The sequence below is a fragment of the Orcinus orca genome, chromosome 12 (assembly GCF_937001465.1).
Source record: "Orcinus orca chromosome 12, mOrcOrc1.1, whole genome shotgun sequence".
Taxonomy (NCBI): Eukaryota; Metazoa; Chordata; class Mammalia; order Artiodactyla; family Delphinidae; genus Orcinus; species Orcinus orca.
In genome coordinates this window covers 28,205,814-28,222,624 of record NC_064570.1, presented here as the reverse complement: position 1 = coordinate 28,222,624, position 16,811 = coordinate 28,205,814, and the positions used below count along the sequence as shown (strand labels likewise).

The 16,811-nt window shown below is 41.0% G+C and overlaps 2 long non-coding RNA genes across 2 annotated transcripts in view; both read right to left on the bottom strand.

Annotated features, from left to right (window-relative positions):
• LOC125960599 (uncharacterized) overlaps positions 1-10,663 on the bottom strand; it is a 50,952-nt gene extending 40,289 nt beyond the window's left edge. The window contains exon 1 of the long non-coding RNA XR_007470397.1: positions 5,624-10,663. This is a non-coding gene — a long non-coding RNA (uncharacterized LOC125960599). The remainder of the gene's footprint in view (positions 1-5,623) is intronic.
• Positions 10,664-14,870: 4,207 nt separating this feature from the next.
• The window catches only part of LOC125960600 (uncharacterized), a 48,879-nt gene continuing 46,938 nt past the window's right edge, over positions 14,871-16,811 (bottom strand). Inside the window, exon 3 of the long non-coding RNA XR_007470398.1 lies at positions 14,871-15,101. This is a non-coding gene — a long non-coding RNA (uncharacterized LOC125960600). The remainder of the gene's footprint in view (positions 15,102-16,811) is intronic.

Below are 16,811 nucleotides of genomic sequence, written 5' to 3'. Positions count from 1 at the left end.
CACTCCTAGGTAGGTACCTAAAGAACTGAAAACAGGTATTGAAATCAATACATGCACTTGCATTTTCATAGCAGCACTATTCACAGTAACTAAAACATGGAAAAAGCCCAATGTCCAACAACAGATAAACGGATAAGCAAACCGTGGCATATATGCAGAGTCGAATGTTATTCAGTCATAAAAAGAAGTGAATACTGATACACACTACAATACGGTGAACCTTGAAAACACACGCTAAGTGAAAGAAACTAGACACAAAAGGCCACATATTGTGTGGCTCCATTTATTCAAAACGTCCAGAATAGGTAAGTCCATAGAAACAGAAAACATATTAATGGTAGCCAGGGGCTAAGGGGAAGGAGAAATGGGGGAGTGACTGCTAATGAGTACCAGGTTTCCTTTGAAGGTGATGAAGATGCTTGGGAACTAGATAAAGATGACGATTAGATGAGATTATAAATGTACTAACAGCCACTGAGTTGTTCACTTTAAAATAGTTAACTTTATGTCATGTGAATTTGACCTCAATTTTCAAAAATTGCATGTCTTCCCATTGAGATATTATTAATACACTAAATAAAATTATAAACTTACCATTCTTCTGCAAATCAGTATGGCACACATCCTATCATACAAGGATGATGTTCAAAATATTTAATAAACAGCAAGGAACACATGCCCCCAATCAGAAATGACACCTCCCATGGGGCTTCCCTGGTGGCGCAGTGGTTGAGAGTCCGCCTGCCGATGCAGGAACACGGGTTCGTGCCCCGGTCCGGGAAGATCCCACATGCCGCGGAGCGGCTAGGCCCGTGAGCCATGGCCGCTGAGTCTGCGCATCCGGAGCCTGTGCTCCGCAACGGGAGAGGCCACGACAGTGAGAGGCCTGCGTACCGCAAAAATAAAAAAAGGAAGAAAAGAAAAAAGAAATGACACCTCCCATTAACAATTAGCCAGCTGACTGTCAGCCCTTTTTGGCCTTCAAGCAGAAAACCACTGAAGGATCATTTTCTCTATGAGCCACGCATTGCAGGTCAGCAAGCATGATCTCACTGACTCCTTACCAGCAATTTGGACTCATTTGTAAAGGGAAATTTCTTCCATTTTGCAGAAGAAACTAAAGTTCAGTGAGACTAGGCAGTTTACTCAGGATCACATAAACATTAAATGGCAGAAGCAGGACTCACAGTCAGGAATTCTTATTGCAAACCAAGATCTCTTTACGGCACAAAAGTCGTTTTTCTCAAGACAACTTACATCTAAACAACTCAGCTGCTACAGATTTTTGGAAAAGATATTGGCCCTCTGAGCATTCTCTCAGACATTTAAATTATTGAAAGAAAAGGGTAGAAAATATCAAATGAAGAAACAGACCAGATTTCTTGGCATAAGCTCAATGGTACAGTTACATTAATAAAAACTAGTATTTGACAATTTAGTATTTTGCAAACATATGTACCCTGGATATAAATGTAGCAAAAAATTACCCCCTCCCCTCCCCTTCACCACCAAATCTGATGATAGCAAAGTGTCCAGGGCAACCCTTCACTAGCAGGCAACCTGTTCAGTCACACAGGGCCCTGTGCTCAGAAGTTTCATGGTTTAAAGCTCTGCTGTTGCCACCTTGAAATTCTTAATCATTTTTGAACAGGAGGTCCTGCTTTTTTATTTTGCACCAGGCACTGCAAATTATGTAGCTGGACTTGTCAGCATCCGAATAATTTTAATCCTTATCTGACCTACTTAGAAGAGCTGTTATGAACATTGAATGGAAGTAATGTTATAAAATTCTTTACAGTTTATAAAGTATTTTCACATAAAAATTCTTCTTCTTCAGTTAACAGATTTGTGATTTTTTTAGATTCACGGCCAGGCGGCTCCTTGAGGAACATATTGCCCACCTAGACTCAGGTCTCCTGATGCTCAGGGAGGGATTCTTCTTGAAGCTTCTACTGCTGCCTTTGCAGCCTTCAGCAATACATTCCAGTGATGCCTCCCCAGCAGGGCCTCGTTTGCACCCTAAACCGTGTGAAGAACCCCTCACCCACTCTCACTGCCACTTACTCTCTGTCATGTCACTCTGTTCATGCTCCTCATGGCACTGTCACCCCTGTCTGTAATTATTTCTGTCTTGTTTGTTCATTATCTGTCACCTTCACCGGAATGTAAACTCTACAAGGGCAAGAGCTTCTCTGTTTTCATCAGTGTGTATTTCCAGCACATGGAAGGCACTCAATAAGTCATTTCTTGAATGAATGAATGAATGAATGAATATTCTTTTCCAGTAGACCTGAGAAGGTTGCTTTCTGCACTGACTCTAAAGCACTGTGATGGCCTTTGGTCCCATGGTCAACGGGTAGATTCTGTTGGAATGTATTGCTTTACAAATGTTTAACTATCAGCTTATTTATCTACCTACTCTGAAAATGAGATTCTAAACGATAATAAAAAATGGCTTTGGAATGTGCCCTAAGCCTACGGTGCACATGGTACAGAATGTTCTCAGAAGCAACAGGACTCATGAATAATGAGGCAGCCACTTCCCTGACTTTATGGCCTTGCCTGCCTGCTGTTCTCACCCACAAACCTTTGCCTATATCCTAAATCTCGGCTGCCACATGTGCTCCACAGTGTCTACCCAGCTCCATGCTTAGAGTCCTGCTATTTTATGGAAAGAATGTAATTAACACCACCTACCGCAAACTTTGCTCCCGGCAGAGCCTCTGACCAAAGCAGCATTATTCCATTCAGGCTGTGAATGCTAGACTGCTCCAGACGGCAAAGCTGAATCAACAGACCCTGGCAGGAAGGCTGGGTTTATTTCACAGCAGGTAGGAATGTGCAGTTGCAGCACAAACAGAAAATTTCTTTGACCTTCCCTGAATTATGTGAGCATTTGCCATGCTTAATAAAATCAGGATCTATTAGCCTATTTGCTCCACACACAAAATTTTTTGACCGGCAAATTTACATGTAGCTTTACCCATATGAATCAGTGTCATTTATACACACACACACATTCTCTCAATACATACTCATTATAAAAAGTTCAAATAATGTAAAAGTGTATAGAATAATATATAGGGTCCTTTATCCCATCCCACTCCCCTCCCTCAGAGGTATATTTTGAACATTTTAAAGTATAATATTTCTCCGTTAACATTTTAGAATATATTGTTCTGACACTCTTTCTGCCTTTAAAAACATGTATTTAAAAACAATTATAAAAAGCACTTATAAAAACCTTTATTGACTTTAAAATGTGTATGTGCTCACATGTTAACATTTCTGAAACTGAGCTGGCTTACACTTGATAGCTTCTTAGATTTAATGAAACACACAGTTTTTCAGTTTTCAATTAAATGGTTCATGTTCGATGTATTGTTTTGAAACTTATTTTTCAAGAGAACCTAGATAATTTCTTGACACAATATTTACCACTCTTACTGCATTTATATCCATATCACTGTTCGCTATTTTCAAGCTGTAAAGTATATGGTTATAGCTCTCCTGTCTTCAAATTGCTTCTAAATTTACTCCTGACCCCTCACACAGTGCCGTAAGCATAAGGGTCCAAGTCCTTTATAAAATTTGGGGATGAGATAAAGAATTTGGATCATACTCTTGGGAGCACCCTTGTAACCTGTAGCTAATATGCGTACAAAAATCTTTCCTCGGGCTTCCCTGGTGGTGCAGTGGTTGAGAGTCCGCCTGCCGATGCAGGGGACGCGGGTTCGTGCCCCGGTCCGGGAAGATCCCACATGCCGCGGAGCGGCTAGGCCCGTGAGCCATGGCCGCTGAGCCTGCGCGTCCGGAGCCTGTGCTCCGCAACGGGAGAGGGCACGACAGTGAGAGGCCCGCGTACCACAAAAAAAAAAAAAAATCTTTCCTCATGCTGAGGGCAATCAGTGTGTCATTTGACTTACACACTGGTTTATTTATATTTTCTTTAAGCTGTGTATTTGGGAATGGTCCACCATGTCACACGTACATAACCTATCTGAGAATTGTGGGTTTTGCAACATCTCACCATTTTCTCATGATAGGAAATGGGGAAGTAAGGCATTTGCTAACTCCACTTCTGCTTTTGTCCACAATAGCTAGCAAGTAACACTTTCCTTCCCATCCCATCCCCCAATTCATGAGCGGCCTTAGACTCTCTGAAGCCGGCCCAGGGGCTGAGCAGGGCTGGGGTGAACTCACGGAGACCACAGTCACGTTGAGTAAGAGTGTAGAGAATGGGAGGACGCTGTCGTGCACTTGGACTGGCTCCAGCTCAGAATCAGCCTCCGAGAAGCAGGTTAGCTCTGGTCCTCTCAAGAGGGAGGTCCCAAAGGTTCAGATGAGGTTGGAACTCCTCAGGGATTCCTCGGTGCAGCATGGAACTAGATGCCTGGGGCCTGCCCTACATCTTGGTACTCTTAGGACTGAAGCCTAGACTTATTCCACCTCTGACATAGGAGGAGTATTGAGTGAGTGCCAAATGTTGCCCAGAATATGGAGTTCTGCAGCTCAAAACTGATCCCTCAGCAGAAACAGCATCTCACCCTTTTGACACAGTAAGGCATTTACAATAGCCACAGAGTAACTACTCTAATGGTCCAAAAGGACAAATGGGAACTTGGATTTTGAACCTGTGAGACCAGTCAGCATTCTCTCCATTTACCTTCATAGGAAGGAGGCCCTGCAGCGGCTTTTGACCCAATGGCCTGATCTCCAACTGTCATATAGCCAATCAGAACCATGAATCTGCCACAAATACCCTAGGTGCCATCTACCTCCAAAGAGACCCCAACTTGATTCACCCCTCGCCATCCCTCTGCTACCCCTCAAATCCAAGCTGTCATCATCTCTCACCTAGGTTATTGCAAGAGTCTCCCGAAAGCTTCCTTGCTTCTGCTATTATTTTCCACCAATCTATCTCCATACATAAACCAGTGTAATCTTTGAAAACATCAATTTCCTACATCACCTCCACCATACTCCATTGAAGAGCCTGTGCTCTTCTACTGCACTTAGAATAAAACCTAAAGTCCTCGACCTGAACAAGTCTCCATGCACTGACCTCCCCAGCATCTCCTCTTACACATGATATTCCAGACACCAAACTAGAACATGCAGAGTTCTTTCCTGTTGCAGTAGCTGTTGCCTCTGCCTAGAAAACATTCACTGCTCTTCTGAGCATAACCTACTCCCTCTCATCTCAAACTCTCCACTGTAACATCACCTGCTCAGCACAGCCGTCCCTGGGCACCTGCCTCAAGCCCCCTCTCCCATCACTGTGCCCTATCGCCCCATTTATTTTCTCCTTTAAGTCCTCTTATTATGCTCTGTAATTATCCTATATGTTTACTTCTGTCTTCCTATATGAAAATTTAAACTTCTGAGAATGAGGAATGTTGTTAGTTTCTCCTTCACATCCCCTTTTTCTAATCTAGAATATTTCCTGAACAATTCTGAAAATTAATTAAAATTCATTGGGAAGTGCTGCATACCATTCAAACCCACCAGCCCAGGGTTGCCTGTGTCAGGATGTGGGGAAAGGTTGAGTGAAAACGGGATAAAGCAGCTGATCACAACCCAGGTGCCCATCAGCATCAGAAATCTGCAAGTACCCTCTAACCTGCCAAATCACAGTCTTCAGGGGCAGAGTGTGAACATCCTTGATTAGGAAGTCCCATGGGTGATTCTGCTTTATATTTGTCTCAGCATGATCAGAAAGAGCCTTTCCTTTGCCTCTGGAGTCACCAGGGCTCACAGTGGACTGTCACGGGGTTGATAACACGTGGTCAGAGCAATGCTTCAACCATCCTGTCTTAGGAGAAACAGTGAACTTTGAGGTGCCCTGACGGGTGAGGGCAGAGCTCTCAGAAGTGATGTTTCGCCACAACTCAACCTTCCAGGGAAGCGTATGAGGCAACTCAGATCAAAGGGCTTTTGCAGGGGGTGTATGTGAGCAGTATAGGTGTGTGTGTCTGTGTGTGTGTTTAAAATAGCTCTTTTTACAAAAGCAAAATATTGTAGAAAATTTGGAAAATACAGAAAAAATATAAAGGAAACATTTTAGTACCAAAAAAGAAAATCACCATAGCCACTAATACTTATACTGAGTGCTTACAATCTGTCAGGCATTTTCCTATATGCTTCACAGGTATTTATTTATTTAACTCTCACAACAAACCAATGAGGTGTTTTCCTCACCCATTTTACAGATGAGAAAACTGAGGCACAGGGAGGTTAGAAAATTGGCCCCAAAACATACAATCCTAGGATTTTAATTTAGCAATTTTCCTCCAGAACTCACCTTCTTAACTACTCTGCAATAAATCTCTGTGTGGTTGTGTATATTTATATCTGTACAAACATACACACACGTTTATATATGTAATGGGGCAAAAAAATGGTTTAAATATTAACAGCCTTTCCTCATCTTTCTATAGAGGGAGAAAGCTCATTTTTAGTTACCTTCCAGATCTCTGAAAAAGAAATACAATTTTTTAGATTCACTTCTTCCAGTTAAGGTAGTGATGGTCTTCCTGTTGCCAGAAGCTGCATTTCCTTACTTGTTAAATCATGATTAGGTGTGTAATTTTATCAAATGTTTGTTCTACGGCTGTAAAAGTAACCATGTTCCTCTCTCCCCTCCCACTCCCCCTTAACCTGCTAACTAAGTTGGCTCCAGATTTGTTAGCTTGGCTGTGACTTTTTTCTAATCGATGGCTACATTTTGGTAGCTGGTATTTTGTTTCAGAATATTGCCTCTATGTTTAATAATTTCTTTTAACAAGTTTCTTTTCTCATACCATTCTTGTCTGATTTTGGTATCAAGGTTGTAATGGACTTAAAAAATGAGTTGAGGAGTGCTTCATCTTTTTCTCTTCTCTGAAAGAGTTTACGTTTGGAATTACTAACACCTTGAACTCATCAATGAAAATACTCTGGGCCTAGGATTTTGCTCACAGAAAGATTTTAAATTTTTATTCAATTCCTTTCATGGTGATAGCACATGTCAGGTTTTATTTGATTTGAGTCAGTTCTGATCATTTTTATTTTCCTAGGAACACATCTATTTCTTATAAGTTTTTAAATTTGGGGGCATAAACTTGTCTTCTCTCACTTATCTAATCGTGTAATGTTACGTGTATAGTAACGTTCTTTTCTCTTTTTTTTCCTTGACAAAGCCTGACAGAAGTTGCCATTTTTATTACTCTTTTAAAAGCAGACTTTTTTGATATTCTCATTTGTATCTTTAATTTCTGTTTCATTTATTTCTGTCTCTTCAACTTTCTTTGGGTTATTAAGTGAGTTTGTTCTTCCCTCTGATTTCTTAAATTGGATGCTTAGCTCAATTTGTTTTTTGGGTTTTTTTTTGCATTTCTCCTTTGTTAAAATAAGCATTTAAGGCTACAAATTTATCTCTCAGCATAATCTTACTACATCCCACGAGTTTTGACATATAGTATTTTATTTATTATTCATTTCTAAGAATTGCCTAATTTCTATTAATTAATTCTTCCTTGACTGGTTTAGAAGTGTGTTTTAAAATTTCTGAGTGTATAGAACATTTTCAGTGATCTTTTTATTGCATTATAGTAAGAAAATGTGATAGGTATATTACCAATCTTTCAAAAAAAATTGAGATCTTTAAGGCCAAATGTATCCAGTTGACTTCCAAAAATGTCCCATGTGTGTTTAAAAACTGTAAGTTTCATGCCAATAACCCCACAAAAGTCAACTTCTGTACCCCTGTACATGTTTTACTGGCCTTCAAGGAATTCCCATATTTTCTTACCAGTAAAAATTGCATTAAAGTAACATTTTAAAAAATATACTTTATCCAAAAATTTAACATATGCTGGACTAAGAAGGAATCTTGTTTTTGAAAATGGAAAAGTTTTATAAATTTAAGATGAATTATTTTCTCTCTCCATCCGTCAATTTGACCTTGATTGTAGCACGGATTATGTTGTGTTATGATAAGATATTCAGAAGTCTGTCTCCCTCTTTTGATGTTAACAGCTTGGGGAAAATGCCTATGTCATACTCACTTTGTAAGCCCTCACTTGCCTGAAACATAGTGTTTTATTAATAGATTTCTCTTAAATCCATGAAATGTATTAATAGTAACCTTCCCTGCCAAACGGGTACATACTACTGCTCTCTTTATTACAGAGACGATTTAGTTCCCCTGAAACTGACTTCTCTTTCAGCCTCACTAAACTTGGCGTAACTGAGTGCACACTCCATAGAACCGAAAGCCAAAAACCCTGAATACTTGTCCCCATTAATTCAATATGTAATGAACTCTTAATCTATGTGTAGTGCTGTGTTCTCAGTCAGCCACTGATATGCTGTTTGCCATTTTATCTTCTTGTTGGAGTTTTCATTACTCTTGTTTCACCATTAATACAGGAATGTTGAAGGGTGAGAGTGGTCCAAATAAGAGCTAAGGATCCATAACCCAACAGTCAGGAGAAATATGGGGTATTTTTTTACAGCAAACTGTGTTACACTTTAAAATTTTATTAAACAATTATAAGAGCCTATGAACCTAGTAATGAAAGCCATGAAATAGAACATTCATGTCTATTATAAGAGAGGATTCAGTGAATGAATAAAATACTCGTGTTTAATAACTTGCCTTGCACTCTCCAGGATAGATGAACTAGAATTATATAGGGAGAGAGATTAGATTGATAGGTATTTTTAAAGTGCCAGCTTTTCAGTTGGTTTCAGACTAGGATTTAAAAATTAGTGTTTGAGAAGATCAAAAAGTTCTTATTTAGGGTAACTGAGATGAAGTGATTTATACCAAGAAAGAGAGAGAGAAAGAGTGAGAGAAACAGAGAGGGAGAGACAGAGACAGAGAGGGAGAGACAGAGACAGAGAGAGAACCATAAGCCTGCATCTCATCAGAAAGCTACATTAGGGGCTTCCCTGGTGGTGCAGTGGTTGAGAGTCCGCCTGCCGATGCAGGGGACGTGGGTTCGTGCCCCAGTCCGGGAAGATCCCACATGCCACGGAGCAGCTGGGCCCGTGAGCCATGGCCGCTGGGCCTGCGCGTCCGGAGCCTGTGCTCCGCAACGGGAGAGGCTACAACAGTGAGAGGCCCGCGTACAGAAAAAAAAAAAAAAAAAAAAAAGAAAGAAAGCTACATTAATCTCATGTTCATAAAACTATGTAAAATGAACATCCCCAAAAGTAACCTCAAAAGTTGGGGGAGGGAGAACCAATGTATTTAATTTATGTTGGATGAATGAATTTGGATTTTTTTTCTCTGTAGATATTCACAGAAGTATTATCGTATTAATTTTCCAGCAATTTTTATTCCATTTTACAACAAAGACACTGCTTTCTGCCCACGATTTTAATGCCAAGACAGCTGAAAAGGACTTTGGATTGTACCTTTTTGTATTAGTCTTCATTTTTCTTTAAATTCTATTTTCAGGCTGACTTCACATGATGAAAATAGCATGAAATATATGGGTTTGGTTTACATATCTTATAGGAAATTGTTGTCGGACAATTCTGGAGGGAGGGGGAATTCACCTTCCTTGAATTCCAAAAAACTTGATCACAGTAGGAAAGCCGTTTGACAGTTTTTCTTCTAAGCACAAGTGCACGTTAAACTAGATTTCCAAATATATCCATTAAAAGGAAAAAAATTCTACCTCCCACGAAGAGTTTGCCTCGTCCTCTGGCCCTGGCTGACGGCAGGCGTTATTCATCCTTTCTAAATTAGCCAGTGCTCACATCTCCTCCATCCGCGTGGGTGGTGGTGGACTCAAGTGCTTGTTATCACTGCCTCTGATCATTGGATGGACAAACCTGAGTTTGTGTTTTCCTGACACTGTCCTTACTTCTTCCTGCCTATTAATCACACAGGCTCAACAAAGCCCAGGGAATGATCACCCCAGGCTGTAAGAGGGCTGCACCCCTGGGAAGCAGAGGTTTTGATCAGAGTGCCTCTCCATGATCTTCTGAACTCATCTGGGGAGATTTCTTACTTTACTCCAAAAGAAGGTTTCTTTTGTTCTTCTTTATTTTTTTAATTTTTTAGCCACGCAGCACAGTATGCAGGATCTTAGTTCCCTGACCAGGGATCACCAGAGATGGAACCCATGCCCCCTGCAGTGGAAGCACAGAGTCTTAACCACTGGACCACCAGGGAAGTCCCCAAAAGAAGGTTTTCATTGTCATAGGTTATCCATAGCAACTAATTACACCACGATAGCTGCTATTATTATTACTATACATTTAGAAAAGTCAAGACGCACACGATATATTAAAAATGCATCCTCGAACTTGATTCCCTTTCCACTGCACCTGTTATTCTTTGTTATGCAAAACGTTATTAGTGCACATAGGCAATCATCAAAATATTTACACAGGGCAATGAAAACATGCTTAGAATGTAATAGTCTGCAAAGCCCTGATTGCCTGATAACAGTTATTCCAGACTGCTACAATACATTACTTCAATCTCTAGACCACCCAGATAGAATGCTGAGGTATATTCCTTTAAATGATTAAAAATAACTGGAGTTACAAGCACAAAGATCTTAAAAACAGCAAGTCATCATTGCCAGGCTTTCTGACTTGACTCAGAAACACGTTATGTTTTCATAGTGGCCTTAAATAAAAGGTCTTAACTTGATGGTGGTTTTAAAATATAACACATTTAATTTGATGAAACCCATCTATTGGGTTGGTAGTGTTTTCATTAGATGTTTATTGTTTTATATATATACATATATATATAGTTCTTCAATGATATAAGAAGGAAAAGAAAACATGCTAGAAGGTAAATGTCATGGGCAGTATTACACAGCATAAGGATATCATCAATAATACTGTAATAATTTTGATGGGGACAGATGGTTATTAGACATTGTAGAGATCATGTTTTTGTGTATGTAACGTCAAATCACTTGTGGTACATGTGTAACTAACATAATATTGTATGTTAACTATAATATAGTTCAATAAAAAATAAAATTGTGTAAAACATTTTAAAAATTAATAAAGAAAAACATGCAATGCCTGTCTTCCCACTTCCACAGTTACTCATCCTTACACACATGCACATACCACACTGCCACACCTTGTAGACATATACATGTCTGTGTACTAACATATAGTATATACGTAGATCGAGTTATTTGTTTTTACCAAGGTAAAATTATGATTTGCATATCATTCTGTAGTTATTCCCACTCCCTACAACATGGACATTTTTCTAAGTCAATACCTCAAACTTCTTCAGTTTTTAAATACTGAATAACATTGGATTGAATGAATACACCATTGTTTAACTATTTAAAATATTTTGTTTCCAATTTTTCCTATTGCAAACAACGCTGCAATGAACCAACTCATTTTTTACAATGAATATGCTTAGCTTAGGGGTACCCATATTCTTCGACTTTTCCTGTCCTAGATGGCAAATGTGAGTTTTTCAAGACCCCAGAGTTACTGTATTGATGCAAAGTGCTGGAAACCACTCTTTGAACTGCCACTGATGCAGTCAGGTCACAAATCAAACCAGGTTATCATTAGAAATCATACCTTCAGCTACTTATATCTCCCCTACACGAACACAGGAAGTCTATATTCTGTGTGTTAAGCTTGTCCCTCTCAAAATTGTTATCACTTGTTTCCACTGTATGATAAAATATTTTCTCTTACAAGGGAAATCAAAACAAAAGCTTTAAATCAAATAAAAGAATTGCTACATTCATTCCCTCATTAGATCTGTATTCAGGGTGTGGTGTAAGATCAGGAAATTAAGAACCCACCCAGCTAAGGTTACTGAATGATGGATTGGTTGGAAATTTCCAACAATGTAATGAATTTAGTCTAACAGTTTGAATGCTCCGCTTACAGACTGTAGTCAGGAAACATATATACAATGTAAACTGCCCAGCTCCTTAGAGAGAAATTAACATTGTTGGTAAAGACAAGTACTATTAAAATCACAGCACTTCTTCATTCCACCTATCTGGTTTACAAAGGGAACAGTAGATCCCTAAAAGTTAAGGGGTTGGGAGAAACTTGATAAAAATATTTTTCATTTCTAATTCTATAGTCCATAAGTTTATTCCTAAGCAAGTACCACATAACTTTTACAAGCAGAGAAACCGAGATTGTGGTCTAATGGAATGAATCATTTGTCCAGTAAGAGTCGCCCATCTCAGGTTCCCAGGTCTGTGCTCAATACCCAGTCATTGCCACTTCTCCTGCCATGAACAACATCACCAGGATAACGCATCCTTTCACAGCCATCACCCAAATCCAGTGCTGTCCCTTGCAGTCCTCAGAATGTGTTATTTTCCATATAGTAGGCTGGCATTTATCTTGCTAAATGAGAGATATCCTATATACCCTCTAGCATTTTTTTTTCTACATCTTTTCTGCTGCGAAATTGAAAGATTTTCCTGAAATGATATCCTGCTGATACAACCTTGACTGCTCCTTCCCCTGGAGAGGAAACAACAACTCAGAGAATCAAGCCATAGTTTTTTTTTGTTTGTTTTTTTTTTTTTTTTTTTTTGCGGTACGCGGGCCTCTCACCGTTGTGGCCTCTCCCGTTGCGGAGCACAGGCTCCGGACACGCAGGTTCAGCAGCCATGGCTCACGGGCCCAGCCACTCCGCGGCATGTGGGATCTTCCCGGATTGGAGCACGAACCCGTGTCCCCGGCATCGGCAGGCGGACTCTCAACCACTGCAGTGAAATTAATCCAGCATTCTATATATCCTGTGTGGATTTTTGCAGGAAATATCTAATCCTAACTGACCCCATATTGTATCTGACCCAATCAATGCTTGCTTTTCAGAGAGAGGGGATAGCATTCTTTTGTCTGGGTGACTGGGTATTTAGGGGTGTGGCCTATGATAATATCCTGGGATATAACTGGTGGAGGGTAGGGATTGTGCTCTATGTACATTTTTAGTGATTAACTCATGAACGTTAAGACCATTAAACGAGGAGGAAAAACATTTTGCCGTTCCTTGCTTATCGCATTAAGTGTACTTACAGGCACCTCACATCAGGACGATGTGAGGAGTTGATGAGCCACTTAGGAAAGGGAAGGGCTCGGTATCTTCTCTCCGACCATCTCCCTCCTCTCTGACCTTCAGTTCCTGCTTTTATTCAGACACTAGCTTTCTCTCGTTCGGACAACTGCAGCTGCTCCCCGAACTTCCCATTACGGTCCCCCCAGTGCCACCCTGATGCCAGAATGATCTACCGGAATGATTTCTCCAGAACGAAACCCTGACCACTGACTCCCTTGCTGAATTCCTTTTCTGTGGTCCCTCTGCACACTGGGAAACCTGGTGCTCCTTAAGGGGACACTCAGGCCCTTTCTCACCTGGCCCTGACACCCCTCCAGCCTCATTATGCTAAGTGCTTGCAGTTCTGTCGACACACCAAGCTGTTCTTCCTGCCTCCAGGCCAAGCCCCCGGGCCACCACCATCATCACCTTGTCACACCCTACACCCGATCACCCAAGCCACCTGATGGACTCGAGGATAATGCTTTGCCTTCCTGTCACACAGCTCCCACCTCAGGTGGAATGACACTCCCAACTTTGCGTCCCCTGGGTACTCCCGTCGTGCACCTGGAACGTCCGTCTGTCCTGCTCAAAGGCACAGACTGAGTCTTGTTCACTCAGTGTGCACAGTCCCCAGCCCTGTGCCGGGAGCGTGGCGTGCACTGCTGGCATGATTCCATGCTTCAGTGCCTGGCGGAGCTAGGATAGGAGCGCGGTCTCTTCCTTTTCTGGCATTCTCCCAGCCCAGTGCGGCTCCTCTGTCTTTGCCTCTGTTGCTGTTGGGGTGTCTGTGGTGGTGCTACAGATGCCCCAGCACTGCTGTCTGCACTGCCCCACTCGGCTGTACCAATGCGCTTGAGCTTGTGCTGTTCTTCTTAATCCTCTGGCATAGAGCTTCTCAACCTTGGACCCCTTAGCTCTGTTAGAATCACCTGCATTGCTTTTACAAAATACAGATGTCCAGCCCCACCCCAGACCAGTTCATCAGAACTCTTGGGGGTAGAACTCAGGCATCAGCGTGCAGGGTTTTAAGCTCCCCACGGGATGCTAGTGCAGCCTGGATTGACTGCACTGTGGGCTTTCCCTGCTTTACTTAATGGCTCCAGGGAGCTATCATTTGGGGGGAGGGGGCGAAGAATCAGGATGACCGTAGCACTACCCATGTGAGGAAGTGAAACACCAAAGCACTCCACAGTGAGTTCTGAGCAGACTCCAGAGAAAGCTTGGCTCAGAAGGTTTCCCGCCTCTGGGCTCCACTCAAAAGGGATGACCAGTGCGATCTCCAGATGGGGTTTGCTTTTGTCACAGCTTATAGCACATACTCTTGATGCCTGGCTATGGTTTGCAGATTTGAAAATATCCCCACACGTCAAATCACTGTTGACCCTCTTCTAAAGAGAGTAGTTGAATTCCCCAGACATTACTTCTTAAAGACCCTTCAGCATATGAGATGTGTTTGTTTGTTTACCATATAGCATTACATCCAGCCATTTCACAAACTAGAATTTATGGAACAATTCCCAGCAGCCCCGCTCGACACAACAATGAAAGAGTTAGTATTAGGAACACTAACACCTTGGCTGCCCTCCTCCTTACCTGTTTCTACCTCTCCACTCCCACCTCCACCTCCATCCACAGCCTCGGCCTGTGCAATCCATTCTGGGGCCGTGGCCATTGCAGGGTCCACCTGCTGACGGCAGCATCTGGTGTGCCAGTGAGATGAGCGTCACCATGGGTTTAGAAGAGAAATCAAATGCTTCTCTGATGTGTTCTCAGAGAGTGAAAGGACCGCTGCAACAATGTTGTTTCGTTTACATTGTGAACACAAAAATGTCTCAAAACACAAAAAGTTTCCCACTGTGGCTCTGATCTCAGTTTCCTGAGTGCAGCCCTTCATAGAGAAACAAAATGAAATGGTCTTACCGAGCAGCTGGTAGTCCATAGTAGTCCACAGTAGTCCACAGTAGTCCATAGTAGTCCACAGGTGCAGAGGGGGAAACACAAAATCTGGTCCCTGCTTCCCAAGGAATCACTGTTCAGTGAGCTGGAAAGAAAGACACACACACAACACTATTTCAAATCCGACTAAGATAGTAAGTATAACAGAGGTTTAACAAAGTACAATAAACAACAGGGAAGAATGATTCATTTTGACTGGAAGAAAAATAGATTGATGTATTACTTCTATTTATATCCAAATATAGTTTCAGAACAAGTAAAGATCTTTTAAGATAAGTTGTTTCTCTTGTCTTTATATATTCCTTTCCTTTCCTAACATGCTCACAAATACACACGGCATCACAATCATGGATTTCTTGTGAAACAGCACCATTAAGAACTTGCTATATATGGGGATGATGGGAGGTTGGGGATTTGAAGCAGTTTAAAAATAATTACAAAAGGAACTTCAGCCTTGGGCATCTACAGATACCAGCACAGCAATCTGTTCTGAGAGGGAACATTTACCTGAATTTTCTGCCGCCCCTGAAACATGTCTTCCTAAGGTACAAATCAGGATGTGTACTATCCTGCATGTGAAATAAAGTCAACATAAAGCTCGCTGAGAAATCACCTCTTGCAAGGTCAGCTATATACACATATATTGTTTATAAAGCATTGGAAGTTGAAAATATTGTTCAGTTTTGTACAATGAGACCACATCCTTAAATGTCCACGTGTAACCAACTCTCTTTTAGACAATACTTTGGAGTAGATGAAATGATTGTCACAGAGATGGATGCCAAGAGGCAACCTCCTGCTGTCTTGCATATTCAAATGACCAGCATAGCACAGCATCAAAGTACAGAGGACACAGGGTCCACTGACATATTTGTCTCAATTTGTTGAAACCTTTAAAAATATTGAGTTATTTAATAACCAAGGAAATATAAGGATCCGTTCTTCTAGAACAGGACAAGGATGCAAACAAAGAATGCAAGCCAGAGATAAGATATGCTGCCTGGGATGTGGACAGAGTGGGTAACCAAAGTGCTGAATGCTGTTCATCATAATATCTTAATCAGAAAAGCTGAGTAAGCCGGGTGGCTATTTTGCTCTAGCTAGACTGTATTTTTGAAAAGCCACTTTGCACCCATGCTAACCCTCCAAAGAATATGAGCCTATATATATGACTCTATATATATGGTCAAGGATTTAACAAAAAAACACTCTTGCCAAATGGAAGTGAGTGCTAGGGCTCACTGCTCAGTTTGTAGAGAATCCACTAGTGACCCTTCTTCCTCTGTCTTCTCCCTATATGGTTATCATTCTTTTGTATTTCTCTGCTTATTAGTATTTATATTGTCAAGTTTACATCATTGTCTAAAAAGAAATTGAAAGGTAGCTACTGATTTTTCCCATGGGCAGAGATAATTAAAAGTTGCTTTGTTATTTTGCAACCTCAATAAAATTATAAATGGCTCTTAAGGCTTTAGAAGACAATTAATTTTTTAATCATTACATGTTTTGTGTATTTGACATATTTCATTTTAAAAGACTAAATCATCAAGGCCTAGTGGGCAGAAACTGCATCTCTTAGAAAGCACTGCTGCTCCTTATAACAAAATCACACCCTAAATACAGGTTAATACATCAGGATTTCTGAAATCTTGTCCTTATAAAGTGTATTCTCCCATTGAATCTTCCAAGGACTAGATGACCAGAGCAGGTCTCCAGCTCTAGCTCCAACTCAGCTATAGTGATGACAAGATGGCAACAAGAAAACGAAGGATTATGCCTTTAGAGGCAGGACATG